The sequence below is a fragment of the Hyla sarda genome, chromosome 3 (genome assembly GCF_029499605.1).
Source record: "Hyla sarda isolate aHylSar1 chromosome 3, aHylSar1.hap1, whole genome shotgun sequence".
NCBI lineage: Eukaryota > Metazoa > Chordata > Amphibia > Anura > Hylidae > Hyla > Hyla sarda.
The window spans coordinates 102,050,502-102,068,624 of NC_079191.1; the positions used below are offsets into that span (position 1 = coordinate 102,050,502).

The 18,123-nt window shown below is 44.2% G+C and overlaps 1 long non-coding RNA gene across 1 annotated transcript; it reads left to right on the forward strand.

The window, feature by feature from the left end:
• The first annotated feature begins 2,049 nt into the window (after window positions 1–2,049).
• On the forward strand, window positions 2,050–12,292 carry LOC130361591 (uncharacterized). Its single transcript, XR_008891075.1, has 3 exons — window positions 2,050–2,118; window positions 2,502–2,564; window positions 12,001–12,292. It is a non-coding gene; the product is annotated as an uncharacterized LOC130361591 (long non-coding RNA).
• The last annotated feature ends 5,831 nt before the right edge of the window (window positions 12,293–18,123 follow it).

Genomic DNA, 18,123 nt, shown 5'->3' on the forward strand with positions numbered 1-18,123 from the left:
AACTGCATTGTATGCATTCATTGTAGGGAGGTTTGCCAGACCTCCCCATGGCAGTATAGGACTCAGCGGCAGACACTGCGCTTGCGCACCGTCATGCAGAGTTATGTTTCTATGGCTACAGTGACGCCGGTCCGTTATTGGCCTTTGGTCCAGTGACGTCTTCCACACGCATGCGCCCTGCGATCTGTCATGGCGCAGCGTACCGGAAGCACGGGCGGCGTTCCATGCCAACATGATACAGTCATCTTACATGGTAATTTACACTATTATTACTCATCTAATCATTGTATCAAGTATGAATTGCCTCTCTTACAATATTTTAATGTCACACACTTTGTCAGGTTATGATCATATATGCGGAACACCATTAAGAGTGCGAAGCATGTATATCTCGTAATGCACTATGCACTTGATGCACGCCATGATGGCCTTTATTAATATATGTTTGATACTGTAAGCACTTTATCCACTATGTTAATTAATTAACATTGTATACACCCTTTTTGTATAAATATCTTGTCATTTGCACTGGTTGTTGAGCTTGAGAAAGACTGCAATTGGGCAGTTGAAACGTTGTTCCTGATGTTGGGTCAATAAATCTTATTCACCTTACTGGAGTGCTGCGGCTTCTTGTTTTTTGGAGTGGATATCTATGGGACCCTGGACCTGGGACCTTTACCGCCTGCACCCGTCACTCTCTTTGGAGGTTGTGCTGCTCTACCCTTTTGCTCGAGCTCACACTGCCAGAGAGACCTGTATGTGGAGTTCTTCCCTATGTTTGCTCCAAGCTTGGAAGATGGAGAGCAGCCTGCCTGGAGGCCTGGAAAAGACTTGCTTGATACCGCATGGCATGGACCCAGGTGTGAACAATCACCTAAGGAATGCAGGTGGACTTTTGTTACGTTTTCCTTTGTTCTGCATTTAATGACTGACTGCTGTGTGACAAGTATGAATAAAACACTGAACTTTGATTTGGAAAATCCTGCTTCCTTGCCTCTATACTGCAACCGCACATATTTGCAAGAGCGAGTCATCACAGTGTCTAAAAGGGGACAATCCCACATCATATGTACCAGATGGGCCTCCAACCTACCACTCCGAGGACAGGCAAAATCTGACCTGACCCCAATTTTATGTAAGAATGCACCCTGTGGAGGAAAAATAACTGTTTTTTATCTCTGTCAGAATCTAATAAGTTGTCTCAGAGTAAATGCTAATACAGATGACCAGTCCTCGTCAGTCAGATTTGAAAACTTCATTAGCACACATATAAAAGCTATATTTTAAGATATTGGCAGCAGGTGAAGAGTTTTTCCTTATGATCATTACTAACAGCAGCTTGTTGATAGCAGCAGATTCGATTCTACACCTCACACTAATGTCAAACTAAAAAATAAGACACAGCCACTCAATCTTACAGAAATCCTGTATACAATAATCTTTATATACAGCAAAGACATTTTCTCACATTCAGAACTTTACCAGGATTTACTGTATGTTATTTTATACTACATTCACGTGTTCTGGAGAAAATAAAACATGCAGAATGAACATGCTGCTGATTCCATCCGGGGAAGATACAGATCGGCGCCATTAAATTATATGATGATGATATGCAAACATATTTGCTGGAGAATCAGAGGCAGAAATGGAAATAGGACCTGGAAATTGAATGGGGTACTGAAATGTTATGATATAGTTTACAAAATATATTGCCCAGAATTATCAATCTGCCTTAAACTAAAACTGTCTGGTGTTGCCCATAACAACCAATCACAGCTCAGCTTTCATTTTACCAGATCTCGTTAAGATATAAAAGCTAAGCTGTGATTGGTTGCTATGGGCAACACCAGACAGTTTTGTTTTCAGGCAGATTGATGAATCTGTGCCAATGGGGGAAATTCATCAAAACCCGTTAGGAGGAAAAGTTGACTAGTTGCCCATAGCAACCAGATTGCTGCTTTCATTTTTGAAAAGGCCTCTGAAAAATAAAAGAAGCAATTTGATTGGTTGCTATGGGCAACTTTCCTCAACACAGGTTTTGATGAATCTCCCCCAACTGTGTCCACACATCACCCCTCCCCCCAGCTCCTCCTTTGTTGTGTCAGTACGCTCACAGTACGTTAAACAGATTTGTAAATTACTTCTATTAAAAAAATCTTAATCCTTTCAATAATTATCAACTTCTGAGGTTGTGCTTTTGTGTCTGGCAACAGTGCTCTCTGCTGACATCTCTGCTTGTCTCGGGAACTGCACAGAGTAGAAGAGGTTTGCTATGGGGATTTGCTTCTACTCTCGACAGTTCCCGAGTCAGGTGTCAACAGAGAGCACTTAGACAGAAAAGAACAACTCAACTTCAGCAGCTCATAAGTACTGAAAGGATTAAGATTTTTTAATAGAAGTAATTTACAAATCTGTTTAACTTTCTGGAGCAATTTGATATATATATATATATATATAAAAGTTTTTTCCTGGATAACACCTTTAAGTGTTTTAAATAGGTGTTCATATTTTTAAAAATCCAATGGAGGTGAAGAGAACCTAGCGATTTGGCTACAGATGAGGTGAATATATGGCTTTACATTTATTTATAAAAGAATGTTCAGTGGAGCCAAATTATTGTTTTTGTGACATAACACTTACTATATGTTTCCTCTGTTCTCTCTGCCCCCCAGGATGATAAATAAAATTATTAGCATAATAAACTGGTGGCCGCAGAAGAAGTCTCTCCTGGGTTCACGTGTGTTTTATTGTGTGGAGGTGGCTGGACTATTGATAACCCACTTCTGTACCATGTAGTAGCAGTGGGTGCATCCATGGTCATTGGTTCCCAGTTTGCCCATGTTTTGTGGTTTTATAAGTTTTGGAGCCACAACATTTAACCCCTTAAGGACGCAGGGTTTTTCAGTTTTTGCACTTTAGTTTTTTCCTCCTTACCTTTTAAAAATCATAACCCTTTCAATTTTCCACCTAAAAATCCATATTATGGCTTATTTTTTGTGTCACCAATTCCACTTTGCAGTGACAGTCATTTTACCCAAAAATTCACGGCGAAAAGGGAAAAAAATCATTGTGCGACAAAATCAAAGAAAAAATGACATTTTGTAACTTTTGGGGGCTTCCGTTTCTACGCAGTGCATATTTCTGCAAAAATGACACCTTATCATTATTCTGTAGGTCCATACGGTTAAAATGATACCTTACGTATATAGGTTGGATATTGTCGTACTTCGGAAAAAAATCATAACTACATACAGGAAAATTTATACGTTTAAAAATTTCCTCTTTTGACCCCTATAACTTTATTTTTCTACGTACAGGGCGGTATGAGGACTCATTTTTTGCGCCGTGATCTGACGTTTTTTATCGGTAACATTGTTTTGATCGGACTTTTTGATCACTTTTTATTCATTTTTTAATGGTATAAAAAGTTACCAAAATACGCTTTTTTGGACTTTGGAATTTTTTTTTACGTGTACGCCATTGACCGTGCGGTTTAACTAACGATATTTTTTTTATAGTTTGGACATTTACGCACGCGGCGATAGCACATATGTTTATTTTTATTTACACTTTTTTTTTATGGGAAAGGGGGGTGATTCAAACTTTTATTAGGGAAGGGGTTAAATGACCTTTATTAACACTTTTTTTTTGCAGTGTTATAGCTCCCATAAGGACCTATAACACTGCACACACTGATCTCTCATGCTGATCACTGGCGTGTATTAACATGCCTGTGATCAGGGTTATCGGCCCTTGACTGCTCCTGCCTGGATCTCAGGCACGGAGCAGTCATTCGTGGATCGGACCCGAAGAGGCAGGTAAGGGCCCTCCCGGTGTCCTGTAAGCTGTTCGGGACGCCGCGATTTCACCACGGCGGTCCCAAACAGCCCGACTGAGCAGCTGGGTTACTTACACTTTCACTTCAGACGCGGCGGTCAGCTTTGATCACCGCGTCTGAAGGGTTAATACAGGGCATCACTGCGATCGGTGATGTCCTGTATTAGCCGCGGGTCCCGGCCGTTGATAGCCGCCGGGACCGACCAGATATGACGCAGGGACACCGCGTTACCCCGCGGCATATTGCGGGAGCCGGCGGAGGACGTAAATATACGTCCTTCGTCGTTAAAGGGTTAATGAATACAATAGGCTATAGTGTTCCTTAGGGTACATTCACATGTACAGGATCCTTTGCAGATTTGATGCGCAGGATTTGTAACTGCAGATTAGAAGCTGTGCTCAGTCATTTAGTTTACAGTGAAATCTGCAGCAGAAAATCCTGTGCATCAAATGTGCGTATGTGTGAACGTACCCTAGTCCAAACAAGGGACATGTAAAAAGGTCTTCTGCCAGTAGAGGTGTTTTCTGCTTGTGCCAACTGTGTGCAATGAGTAATGTCTGCTATTAGGCCTGTGTTAGTTGGGTGGCTCTGGCCTTTATACTGTGCCGTAAGGAGCAAATACTTAACACACTGCTGGTATCAGTTATGTTGCATGCTTTGGGGGGGGGGGGGGGGGGGGGACACCATGGTATTACATTGTTAGTGGTATATAAACAAGATTATATTTCAGACAGGAGGCTCATATAATTTGTATTTCCTTCTTTAATTTGCTCAATAGCAGAAAGAAAGATGTACTAACAACAACCTTAAAAGAAAAAAGGGGTGTAATATCACCTAGCAACCATATGCTACACCCCCCTTCCACTCCACCAATCACATTCCAGACTGTCCCATGAAAGCTGGCTGCAACTCCGCCTCCCCCTCTTTCTTTCTGCTCAGTAGCAGCCTCTAGGAACAAGTTAAGTGTCTCCCCTTTGTTACTAATGGTGCTTTCACACTACAATTGTAGTGTACGGTTGCTGGATCCGGTTGGGAGGGGCGAAAACCGGCTGCTCCCGTATCCCAGCCGGATCCGGCCCGACCCATTCATTTCAAATGCCGACACCGGTTGTCTCATTTTTGCCCCGTATACAGTTTTCTGTCCGGACCTAAAACCGTGGTATACCACGGTTCTAGGTCCGCTCAGAAAACCATATTCGGGGAAAAATGAGACAACCGGAGTCAGCGTTTGACTCCGGTTGGCTCATTGAAATGAATGGGGTTCGGGCCGGATCCGGCTGGGATACGGGAGCGGACGGTTTTCGCCCCTCCCAACCGGATCCAGCAACCGTACACTACAAACGTAGTGTGAAAGCACCCAAAGTCACCCTTTTCACTTCATAGGTCCTGTGGGCCTTCAGTGATAATTATCTCCATCTACCAATTTTTTATTCTCCATTTCTCTGTTTCTTGCTTTTTCTTTCTTTACCGGTTATTTTGGTCGGGTTGCCGGAGTAGGTACTCTATACTCCGGCACTGCCTTCTGTACTATTGTTTTTTTTCCGTTCGCTATTTCCGTTCTCTATATCACTCTCCTGTGTTCTCTGTGACCGGGACCCTCCCGGCCCTCTCTTTGCTCTCTTCACTCTTACCTGGATTGTGTGGGTTGTTTGGGCCGGCGCCATTGTGTGACGTCAGCCTCCTTCTTCCGCGGGAGCCTCGCGAGACTTGCTGCGTGTGTCTCGCGAACGCTCTTGGGGGCATGTCGTGAGTACGCGGCTGGTCTCGCGTGACTTGCGCCACACTATACGGCCTATCGGCATGGGCCAAGATAGTGCGGGCGCATTTTTGCAAGCGGCGGTTGGGCTCAGTTCCCGGTCAGCATTCTCCCTGCTCTGTGCGCTGAGGGCAGGAGCTGTTTAGGGAGGCGGAGGAGCAGTGTATTTTCCTACTGCTCCTGCTGTTGCCCCAGTAGATTCCCTGATAGCCCAGGACCAGGCCTGTTGACCTGGTGGCCTGGGGTGTCTGTCTACTTCTTTATTGTATGCATGTACACATTTTACTGATATAAATTTAACAGTCCATATATCTTATTTTCCTCACAGCCCGCACTTTTTCTTGTATACAACATTCTCCGGTACCTACAATGGCTGAAGGAAAGAGTGAGGTTTCCCTTAGTGACGCCCCTCCTTTAGTACAGGAGGCAGATGTGCCCCATACTGACATGATTCACCAAATGGTCCAGCGGTCCGTACATTCCGCTTTAGCTTCGGCTATGTCCTCTATGAACGATCATATCTCCCTGTCTGTGTCCAAGGCTCTGGCGCAAGCGCACCCGGATGGGTCTGTGTTACCCTCGATTCCACAGCCTCCACCGCCATTGACATCTCAAGTGACAGACCTCTCTACACCCGGTAAGTCGGACCAGAAGAGACTACATGTTTCCGACATTATGACCTTTCCCGAGGGACCTTCCAGGGATGGTGGTTTACTCATTAAGACCTCAGTGCCTCCTGAGGAAAATGTTCTGAAGGTGGGACCCTCTACCCGAGAGGAAGATACTAGTGGTCGGGTGTTGCGTTCCTCAAAAAGGAACAAACCGAACTCATTTGTGGATGAGTCGGGTACGGATTCTGAGTATGAGCCAGACTGGGCCGAGGTGGATATTTCTGTGAGTGGAGAGGAGGACTTTGAGGAAGAGCCGAACACCCCATCTGGGCATACTTCCTCGTCGGCGAACCCGAAGGGAACCATTTTGGATTCCCAAGGGGTTCCATTTTTCCAACCGGACAACATTATACATCCTCGTTCTGGGGAATGGGCTCCTCTTCCACAAGTATCCCAATACATCGAATCCTGGTTGCGTAAACCTTTAGATCGTGGCAACCGTAATAAACTGAGGGCAGAATGTCCCAGACCCTCTATTGCAAACAAAGTTGCTCTGACTCCAGAGTTGGACCCCATTCTCATAAAATATCTCGTCAAGTCCGGAAGAAACCCAGATTAGGGGTATCGATCGGTCATTTAAGTCGGTTCAAGACAAAATGTTAGATGTCTTGGGCTCTTTAACCAAGATCTTGAATTTGGCGGAAAGGGCGGTGACCTCTGGCGAAGCTATCAACGCGGAGGTATTGAGAGGCTGGGCATTGCGTGCCACATGCATGCTTGGTAATGCTAACACCGCCATGTCTGCGGAACGCCGCAGGTCGGTGCTTATGCGGTTAGATCCGCAACTGACACACTTGGCTTCGGAAGAGCCGGGCCCATCGGCCAATGGCCTCCTTTTTGGCGAATCGTTCATTAAAAACATCAATAAGTTTGTGGGATTGTTTACAAGTTTGGACAAGGCCCAAACCTCCCTGAAGAACTCGGTACAGGGCAAGGTTTTCAGCAATGCTGGAAGGGGTAGGGGTCGCCCTTCCAGCCGTGGGTCCTATTATAGACCCTATAATAGAGGACAGGGTCAGTACGCCCAGGAGAGACAACAATTCTTCCCAGTTCCCGTTCCCCAACCTGTCACACCTTTCTTTCCGGCCCGAGGTTGCCCTCAGAGAGCAAGAGGAGCTGCCCGAGGATTCCCTAGAGCTAGAGGGGCAGGTGAGATCTCTACCTTCGGTCAGTTCGGGGATTCCTGTAGGGGGCCGTCTGAGGTATTTTAACCCCGTTTGGTCTGGATCACATCGGACCCGTGGGTTCTTCAGACTGTGTCCGGGTATTGCATAGAATTAGTGTCCCTACCCGTACAATCCCTCTGGCTAAGGGTAATACAGTTTTCAGATTCAGACAAGGATCTGATACGCACGGAGATCATGGTATTGAGCCTCAAAAACGCTATTGTAGAGGTCTCATGGGATCAACCGGGGTTCGTAAGCAATATCTTTCTGGTCAAGAAGAAAGACGGCGGGCACAGACCTGTCATAAACTTACGCTCTCTGAACGAGTATGTGCTGTACCGTCATTTCAAGATGGAAAGCATCCATCTCCTCAGGGATCTTCTTCTGCCGGGAGACTGGCTGGCGAAGATAGACCTGAAGGATGCCTACCTCACGGTTCCAGTAAGGTTGTCCTGTTCGGCCTATCGTCTGCTCCAAGGTGTTTGACCAAACTAATGCGACCGGTCATGGCCGTGCTGCGAAGTCGAGGGGTTCGCCTAATCATATATCTTGACGATATCTTGATTATGGCACGCACAAGTCAACTAGCAGTGCATCACGTCCAGTGGACATTGTCTCTCCTGTCAGAACTGGGATTTCTGATAAACGAAAAGAAATCCGTGTTGCTCCCAGCTCGGGAAATGGAGTTCTTGTGATTTATTGTCAATAACCAATTAGCTACTCTAAGTCTACCAAACAAAAAGTTGGCCACGATACGCAAAGAGATCCACGCAGTACTCCGCAAAGAACTGGTCTCTTTACGAGCGATAGCGCTGATTGTCGGTTTATTGGCGACATCAATTCAGGCTATTTTTCCTGCTCCGCTGCATTACAGGGCCCTGCAGCATCTAAAAAACAGACATTTTACGGGAGGTCTGACGTACGCGGACGAGATACCATTGTCACAGGAAGCCAAGGAGGAACTCCTCTGGTGGCTCCGACAAATTCGGGAGTGGAATGGCAAGACCATTTTCAACTCCAAACCGGACTTGATGATAGAGTTGGACACCAGTCTCAACGGGTGGGGAGCCCGTTGTGGTTCATCCTCCACAGGAGGGAAGTGGTCAGAGACGGAGTCTCAATTACACATCAATTGTCTGGAGCTGCTCGTAGGGTCCCTGGCACTCAAGAGCTTCGCATCCCACAGGTCGGATTGCTGCATTCTGTTGCGCATGGACAATGTGTCAGCGGTGCAGTATATCAACCGCTATATCAACATGGCGACAGAGTTCTGGCACTTTTGCCTCCAGAAGAACATTGTTCTCAGGGCAGAACACCTTCCGGGGGTATCCAATTTGATTGCAGATTGGAATTCCAGATACCTGAGGGATTACAACGATTGGACACTGGATCAGTTAGTGTTCCAGGCGATCCACTCTTTGTGGGGTCCTCTGTGCATAGACTTGTTTGCGTCTTGTCTCAATCATCAGCTAGATCTCTATTTCAGTTGGAGACAGGATCCGGGAGCCATGGCTACGGATGCGTTTCTTCAACAGTGGCCTCAGGATACTTTGTACGCGTTCCCGCCATTTGCGATGATTTGCGAGTGCTTTGGCAAGCAGAGGCCCAAGGGGCTACCCTGGTGTTGATCTTACCGTGGTTGCCGACCAAGGCTTGGTTTCCTAAGGTGCTGGGGATGGCCATAGATTATCCGAGGTTGTGTCCTCAATTCCCTGCTCTTCTGTGAGGTACGGCGGGGGACCTCCATCCGCTGGTTCTGGCCGATCAGCTACCCTTGCTGGCGTGGTTGATTTCGGGCCGATTTGACCATGGCATTTTGCAATCAGCTTGGGCACCAGGTACCAGATCAGCTTACCGATCAGCCTGGAGCTTTTGGGTTTGTTGGTGCTTACAACGGGGTGTGGATCCCATTCATGCACCTGTAGTGGTCATAATAATTTTTTTGTCAGAGGCATTTGATGTGGGCAAAGCGTATCGTACAATCAATGTATATAGATCGGCCATCCCTGCTCATCATGTATCCGTGAATGGTTTAAAAGTCAAACCATGAGTCTTTTATTGAAAAGAGCTGGTAGCAATATACAGGATGTAAATGGTAGGTATGGATGCCCATATGGGCGTTGTAGTACATGGTAACAAATAAAACAGTTACAACACATAACTAGGAGGAAATATCTGATCAGCATACAATAATAATTGCACTGGAACCATAATGCATACATAGGAGGAAAACAGGTAAGAATGATAATGGTTGGATCGGTCGTCGCCACAAAGGGAACCCCAGCCGATCGTAAAATATGGAGGTCATCACCTTCCCCCAATCAATAGAGAGAGAGGCATGTTTGCATAGAAGGACAATAAGGAGAAAGCAGCCATGCCTCCCACAACTTATCAAAACATTCTACTCTACTCTCACGTATGGCTGATAACTTTTCACACAGCATGATGTAGTTAACCTTGTCAATAACCTTATGAAATGACAAAGATGGGGATTTCCATTGTGCAGCTATATGTATCCTGGTGGCCATAAGAATGAACTGAGCCATCCGAAATGTACGGAACGGCATCCTGCTAGGTTTATTACTTAAGAGACAAAAGGAAGGGGAACAGGGCATGCGATCACCAAACAGGTTCTTCAAGACTACATGGATCTGCCTCCATAACCGCGCCGCCTGTGGGCAGCTCCACCAAATATGGTGCATAGAACCAACAGCTCGACACCCCCTAAAGCACAGGGGAGAGACCGAGGGATAAATTGAATGCAGTCTGGAGGGAACCATATAGACTCTATGCAGAATCTTGATCGAAGTCTCCATTAAGGAGACTTGCCAGCTGCCCCTGCTGACAGCCGTACAGCATGCGTGCCACTGGGGCAATGTGAGGGTCACATTCAGGTCACGCTCCCAGGCCTTCATGAAGCGTAATTTGGTGTCTGCGGGAGGGGCATTCAAATGTGCATAAATTCTAGAAAGCAGGCCCGGCAGTGTAGGGCTGTATAGCAATGCCGATTCGTAAAAGGTGGTATCCACCCTAAAGCCTCGAGGGCCCAGAGAGGAGTAATATGATAGAACCTGTAGAGCACGAAAGTGCTCCCCAGGGGGGAGATGATGTATAGAATATAGCTGTGCCAGAGTAATCAGTTGTTTGTCCACCAGCAGGTCATATAGTCTAGTCAATTTAGCAGTGTGCCACCATGAAAAGGGAGCGGTAGAAATGCCAGGCTGAAAAGTGGGATTAGAAAGAAAGGGAAGGAGGGGAGGGACCGAGGATTGTAAGAAAAATTTAAAGCGGACCAAGCGCCAAAGAGACAGAGAGAATAAAGTAATTTGCGCTGTAGAGGGGAGAAGGGTTGCAACAGGACAAGAGGACCACATCAAAGCTGAGATAGAATAGGGACAGATTAGAGATTCCTCCAGAGCCACCCACCTAGGAGCACCCCGTACTGCATGTGTAAGGGCAAGTTGGGCCAATCGGGCTGCATAATAGTATTTCATCAGGCATGGAACAGAAAGCCCACCCATTCTTTTATGATAATGCATAGCTTTCCTATTAATCCGGGGGCGACGGCCATTCCAGATGTAATGGAATAAGGCACGTTGGAGAGAGCACACGTCCCTCTTCACCACCGGGATGGGGAGGGAACGAAACAGGTAAAGGACACGGGGCAGAATAACCATCTTAAAAACATTTATGCGGCCCACCCAAGAGATATGAGATCCGTGAATGGTTTATCGGCAGGTCAACATCCTTTGGTGTGTCGTCTTATGAGGGGTATTCGTTTTCAGAGACCTCCCTCTTCTCGTTATGAAGTAACTTGGGACGTCTCTCTTATTTTGAACATGTTTTCTTCATGGGAGGACAATGATGTCTTACCCATCAAATTATTATCTTACAAACTGACTGTGTTGCTTTGTTTAATTTCTATTAAACGCGTTTCGGATGTGCATGCCCTGGATGTCTCAAGGAGGCAGTTCTTTCCTCAAATTTTCCATTTTTCGACGCACGAAGACTCATTTACGTACGTTTTTTTTATCCGTGTTTTCCTACTCACCCGAAGTTATGTGTGGTCCGTTGTTTGAAGTCATACGAACAAAGGACGGCCTAATTTCAGTCTAACCAGAGTTCGTAACTTCTGCTTTCTTTTCGTGCACCGCATTTACCGGTTTCTTTACCGACGCTAGCGCGTTGGGTGAAACACACCATGTCGTTGGCGGGTATAGATGTAGATGTTTTTAAAGCGCACTCTATGAGGAGCGCGATGTCTACTAAAGTTTTCCAGACAGGAGGTTCGCTGTCGGACATTTTGAAGGCAGCTGTGTCAGAGGATGTGTTTAGAAATTTATACTTTAGGCCGGACCACCATGTTTCTATGTCTGTGTTATAGTTTTAAGATTTATTGTGTTTCATTTTGCTTTGAACTTGCAAATGATATGAGCCTCATGTCTGAAATATAATTTGAGATTTTCCTAGTGTTATGATGGAAAATTTGGATTATATGAAGACAGGAGGCGAGTATCATCCCTCCCTGTGTTCCCACCCTATTATGTTGTGTTTTCTCTTTTTCAGGTTATTGAAGTACCATGAGTTTCTTTGGTTGAAGATATGTTGATCTCATCACGTTGGTGAGTTTCCGGATGGATTAGTAGCCTGAAGACGTCTTTGGTTCTATAGTTATGGAGATTCATTGGTTGTCGTGTCCTGTGGTTATACCGGATGTTTGGATCTTCGAGTTCCTGGTTACACCTGTTCCGTGAGCTGCGAGTCATCAAGAAAGAGGGGGAGGCGGAATTGCAGCCAGCTTTTATGGGACAGTCTGGAATGTCTCATAAAAGCTTTTTTTTCTTTTAAGGTTGTTGTTAGTACATCTTTCTTTCTGCTATTGAGCAAATTAAAGAAGGAAATGCAAATGATATGAGCCTCCTGTCTACATAACACTAGGAAAATCTCAAATTATATTATCAAGTTAAATTGCACACTAGGGTGTCCCTGGCAGCAGGTATGTTTAAACCCTTAGGCAACATGTCAGGGCATGAACACAGAACCCAAAACAAAGCTACACAGCTCTGGAGAGCTTTGCCTTACACCATCCAGAGCTGGATTGGCCAGGCGTCCCCTAGCAAAGCTACATAGGGAACATATTGCATAGGCTACAGAGGCAATCAGAGAACAGAGTTCCTGACTTCTCTAGTCAGAGATATTTAAACCAATGACGCTTTATGATGCATTTATACATCATGGGGGAAAGCCAGTAATTACTCACCGGTAATTTTATTTCCTCCTGGTCACAACAGCACCACCAGAGAGATGGATTCCTCATCCAGGAACAGGAAACCTAGACTACAAAAAGGATACACATCCCTCTCTGCCTCAGTGAATTACTGAGACTTAAGAAGCATCCTACATAAGGTTAGAAAACAATATATACACATAAATATATATATATATATATATATATATATATTTTTTTTTTTTTTTTTATTTATTTTTTTTGCACCACCACAGTGAACACATCTAAAGTGAGAACAACAAAAAAAAAAAGGGTGGGAATAGTGGTGCAGTCATGACTACAAGGAAATAAAATTACCAGTGAGTAAATACCAGGATCAGGTGTTAAAATAATCCTATCATCTAAGATTTGAGTATAGGGTTCTCTAGTAGACAGGGCCGCTAACTCCCCTACTCTCCAGGCTGATGTGATAGCTAAAAGTAAGGCAGTTTTCTGGACTAAAATCTTCAGGGGTATAGAAGACAAAGGCTCAAAGGAACTACTGCAGAGAGAGTTAAGCAGCAGAGTAAGATCCAAAGAAGAAGCAACTTGTGGACTAGATAACTGCATTTTGGAAATGGACTTAAAAAAATCTCACCACCCAGGGATGATTAGCAATCTTCTGGCCATATAATGCACCTAAAGCAGTTACCTGTACTTTGAGGGTGGCAGCCCTTAAAGGGGTACTCCGGTGGAAAAAAAAAATGTTTTAAATCAACTGGAGCCAGAAAGTTAAACAGATTTGCATATTACTTCTATTAAAAAATCTTTACCCTTCCAGTATTTATTAGCAGCTGTATGCTACAGAGGAGATTCTTTTATCTTTTCATTTCTTTTTTGTCTTGTCCACAGTGCTCTCTGCTGACACTTGATGCCCGTATCAGGAACTGTCGAGAGCAGGAGAAAATCCCCATAGCAAACCTTTGCTGCTCTGGACAGTTCCTGACACGGACAGAGGTGTCAGCAGAGAGCAATGTGGACAAAAAAAAAAAAAAAAAGAATTTCCTCTGTAGCATACAGCTGCTAATAAGTACTGAACGGAATAAGATTTTTAAATAGAAGTAATTTACAAATCTTAACTTTCTGGCACCAGTTCATAAAAAAATAAATAAATAAATAAAGTTTTCCACCAGAGTACCATTTTAACCCTTTCTCAAGTCCTCTTTGAAAAAAATCAAGGATAAAGGCATAATTTGGCTTATCCAAATCTAACTTGGTAGAATCTGAAAATTACAAAAACTTTTTCCAAATTCTAAAATTAATCTTTGTAGTCACTGGTTTTCCACTGTATTGTAAGGTGGATATGACTGCATCTGAAAGACCCTTGGACTTCAAGATTATCCTTTCAAGAGCCAAGCCGACGTTTAAATGGGGGGGGGGGGGGTGGCGCATGTGAGCGGAGTGTGTGTAGCGCCGCTCTAAGCCACCCGGTACAGCTAGCCGGGGTGATGATCCTTGTACCTGTATCCCCGTATTGAATGGATTGCTGAGGCGTTTGAGGAGTGGTCTGCGTGGAGGGAGGCCGTGTGCAAGGAGGCTGCTATGGTGGGACCGCTGTGGCTGAGATCTTGGGAGCCTGGGAATTCTGGAGAGCGGTGGCGGGAGCGGTGTCTGTGTGATTCACGGAGGGGAGGCTGTGTAGACACGTGATTTTTCAAAGGTCCTCCCTGAAATTGTTGACCCTGGAGTGTGCGTAATAAACGCATCAGCGGTGGAGCACAAATAGTCAGGGAGGCTCAGCACTCCTCGCTGGCAAGGGGAGGAAAATAGTAAATGGTCAAAAAAAAAAAGAAAGAAAAAAAGCAGAAAAAAAGGGAATTGAATGGTAATGACCGGGAGAGAGAAAGTGAGGAAATAGGCGAGAGGGAGGAAATTAGTAATGCGGCTGGGTCTGGACTGAAAGTTGGATTCGGAGGGGGGGATTTAAATGCTACTTCCCTATTTTTTTGTTGTGTGGTTTTAGGATAGGAAGATTTATTTGGGGGGAGGAGGTGGGCGGTGAAGAGGAAGAGAGGTAGTATTAGATAAAGCAAAAGGTATATTTGGACGGTGAGAATAAAATTTTTTCAGTAATATTGATAATAGATAAAGGAAAAATGGAAATGTGATTTTATATGGAATGTACAATTGTTGTTGAAATAAAATGGAAGGAAAAAAGGAATGAGAGAGCCAAGTCAAATGAAGGTTGCGGACATCTGGATGAAGGACCGGGCCTTGGCTGAGTAGATCGTGGACTTCCAGGAGAACCCAGGGGTCTGTTAGAGACATAGTCCATAGACAGGAGAACCAGGCTCTCCGTGGCCAGAGTGGGGCGATTAAGATAACTGTTGCTCTGCCCTCTCTGACCTTCCTAATAACTCTGAGAATTAGACCCAGGGGAGGAAAGGTGTAGGCTAATTGCAATTCCCAAGTCTGGGATAGTGCATCCACTTCCACTACCAAAGGTTGTCTGCTGGACTCAGGGAAAGAAAGTCTCTGACCTGTCTGTTGTGCTTGGTAGCGAAAAGATCCACTTAAGGGGTTTCCCATAAGTATGCAAACAGATATATAATCTTTATTAAACACTGAATTTAAAATAATCCATAAAATCACAGAAAGGATGAGATGGTGATCAGAAAAAACACACACATTAGAAAGTGGGGTGAGATTATTCCAAATATTGCTAGACAGGTAGTTACAATCATTAATTCTTGTTCCAGGGTAAATTCCTCCCATATGGTGGATAGCCAGCTATACAATACCAGTATATACAATACAAATAGCACTGGGGGCACACAAGGAAACAAGAGCTATAAGAAAGGTTATACTGAAAAGAGACAGGGGAGACTGAAAGAGAAATCACAGCATATAAAACAATAGTTAGACCAGTCATGCACCCTGTAAGGAACACCTCACCTACCCCGAATGCGTTTTCGCTAGTTGCTTCGTCCCCAGACCAATTTTTGATCCAGAGCGCTCTTCTGGCGGAGTTGGTAAGTGATGCTGATCTGGCAGACAACCTAACTGCATCGGAAGATGAATCCGCCAAAGATGCTTTTTTTAATTGTTGACAAGGAAAGAGTCTGACCTTTAGGCACATCATTCTGTATATATAAAGATAACTGGTCAATCCACATCACCAAGGATCTTGCAACAGTGATGCCAGCGACTGTGGGTTTAAAAGTGGCCCCTGCAGTTTCCCAAGCACTTTTAAGGAAAATGTAGGCTTTTCCGTCCATAGGGTAAAGTACCTAAGTCCTCAAATGGTAAAGACCCCTTCCTGAAGTCCTTGGAAACTGCCACGTCAATCTTAGGAGAGCAATCCCAAATACTTAGTATCAGACTCTGAGAAAGGGTATTTGCTTTTAATTGCTCTAGGAATTAATGTTTTCTTGTCCGGAGTCTCCCTAATTAACTGAGAAATGGTTCTATGAACTGGAAAAACTCTGTTTTCTTTCTTCTAGGCCCTCAAATATGATGTCTTGAATAGACTTCTGCTCCTCAAGCCCCATGGTGGACCTCACAGCTTTAATTAATTGCTCAGAATCCTGAGCCAGAAAAAGAGGCTTTCCCGACAAGTCATCTTCAGATGAACGGGAGTCATCCCCTGCAGGGAATATATAACTATGACAACCCATAGTAATCAAAACTGAAAACCCAACATCAGATAAAAGGAATACCTGATTGAGAATGAACAGAAACCACACCTTTTTCCTCAATATCCCCAGGAACAGAAGGGGCCACTACCGGCTGCAGAGGGGCAACTACTGGAAGAAACCATTTAAGGGCGGATCATATCTGGCTCTTAACCGTCTCTTGCATCTGCATAATCAGTGACGGGGATTTTAAAATGTAACAAATTTAACCCAAAAATTTCTTCCCCCCCACCTTTTTTTTTTCTTTTATTTGGTTTATTTATTTATTTTAACCCCTTGACCCCTTAAGGACGTAAATGTACGTCCTGGTGAGGTGGTACTTAACGCACCAGGACGTACATTTACGTCCTAAGCATAACCGCGGGCATCGGAGCGATGCCCGTGTCATGCGCGGCTGATCCCGGCTGCTGATCGCAGCCAGGGACCCGCCGGCAATGGCCGACGTCCGCGATCTCGCGGGCGTCCGCCATTAACCCCTCAGGTGCCGGGATCAATACAGATCCTGGCATCTGCGGCAGTTCGCGATTTAAATGAACGATCGGATCGCCCGTAGCGCTGCTGCGGGGATCAGATCATTCATAACGCCGCACGGAGGTCCCCTCACCTTCCTCCGTGCGGCTCCCGGCGTCTCCTGCTCTGGTCTGTGATCGAGCAGACCAGAGCAGGAGATGACCGATAATACTGATCTGTTCTATGTCCTATACATAGAACAGATCAGTATTAGCAATCATGGTATTGCTATGAATAGTCCCCTATGGGCACTATTCAAGTGTAAAAAAAAATGTAAAAAAATGTAAAAGTAAAAAAAAAGTGAAAAATCCCCTCCCCCAATAAAAAAGTAAAACGTCCATTTTACCCCCAAAAAGCGTAAAAAACTTTTTATAGACATGGTATCGCCGCGTGCGTAAATGTCCGAACTATTAAAATAAAATGTTAATGATCCCGTACGGTGAACGGCGTGAACGAAAAAAATAAAAAAAAGTCCAAAATTCCTACTTTTTTAATACATTTTATTAAAAAAAAAAAATTATAAAAAATTTATTAAAAGTTTTTTATATGCAAATGTGGTATAAAAAAAAAGTACAGATCATGGCGCAAAAAATGAGCCCCCATACCGCCACTTATACGGAAAAATAAAAAAGTTAGAGGTCATCAAAATAAAGGGATTATAAATGTACTAATTTGGTTAAAAAGTTTGTGATTTTTTTTAAGCGCAACAATAATATAAAAGTATATAATAATGGGTATCATTTTAATTGTATTGACCCTCAGAATAAAGAACACATGTAATTTTTACCATAAATTGTACGGCGTGAAAACAAAACCTTCCAAAATTAGCAAAATTGCGTTTTTCATTTTAATTTCCCCACAAAAATAGTGTTTTTTGGTTGCGCCATACATTTTATGATATAATGAGTGATGTCATTACAAAGGACAACTGGTCGCGCAAAAAACAAGCCCTCATACTAGTCTGTGGATGAAAATATAAGAGTTATGATTTTTAGAAGGCGAGGAGGAAAAAATGAAAACGTAAAAATTAAATTGTCTGAGTCCTTAAGGCCAAAATGGGCTGAGTCCTTAAGGGGTTAAGGACCAGGGGTTTTCCGTTTTTTGCACTTTCGTTTTTTGCTCCTTGCCTTTAAAAAATCATAACTCTTAAAATTTTGCACCTAAAAATCCATATGATTGTTTACTTTTTGCGCCACCAATTCTACTTTGTAATGACGTCAGTCATTTTGCCCAAAAATCTACGGTGAAACGGAAAAAAATATCATTGTGCGACAAAAT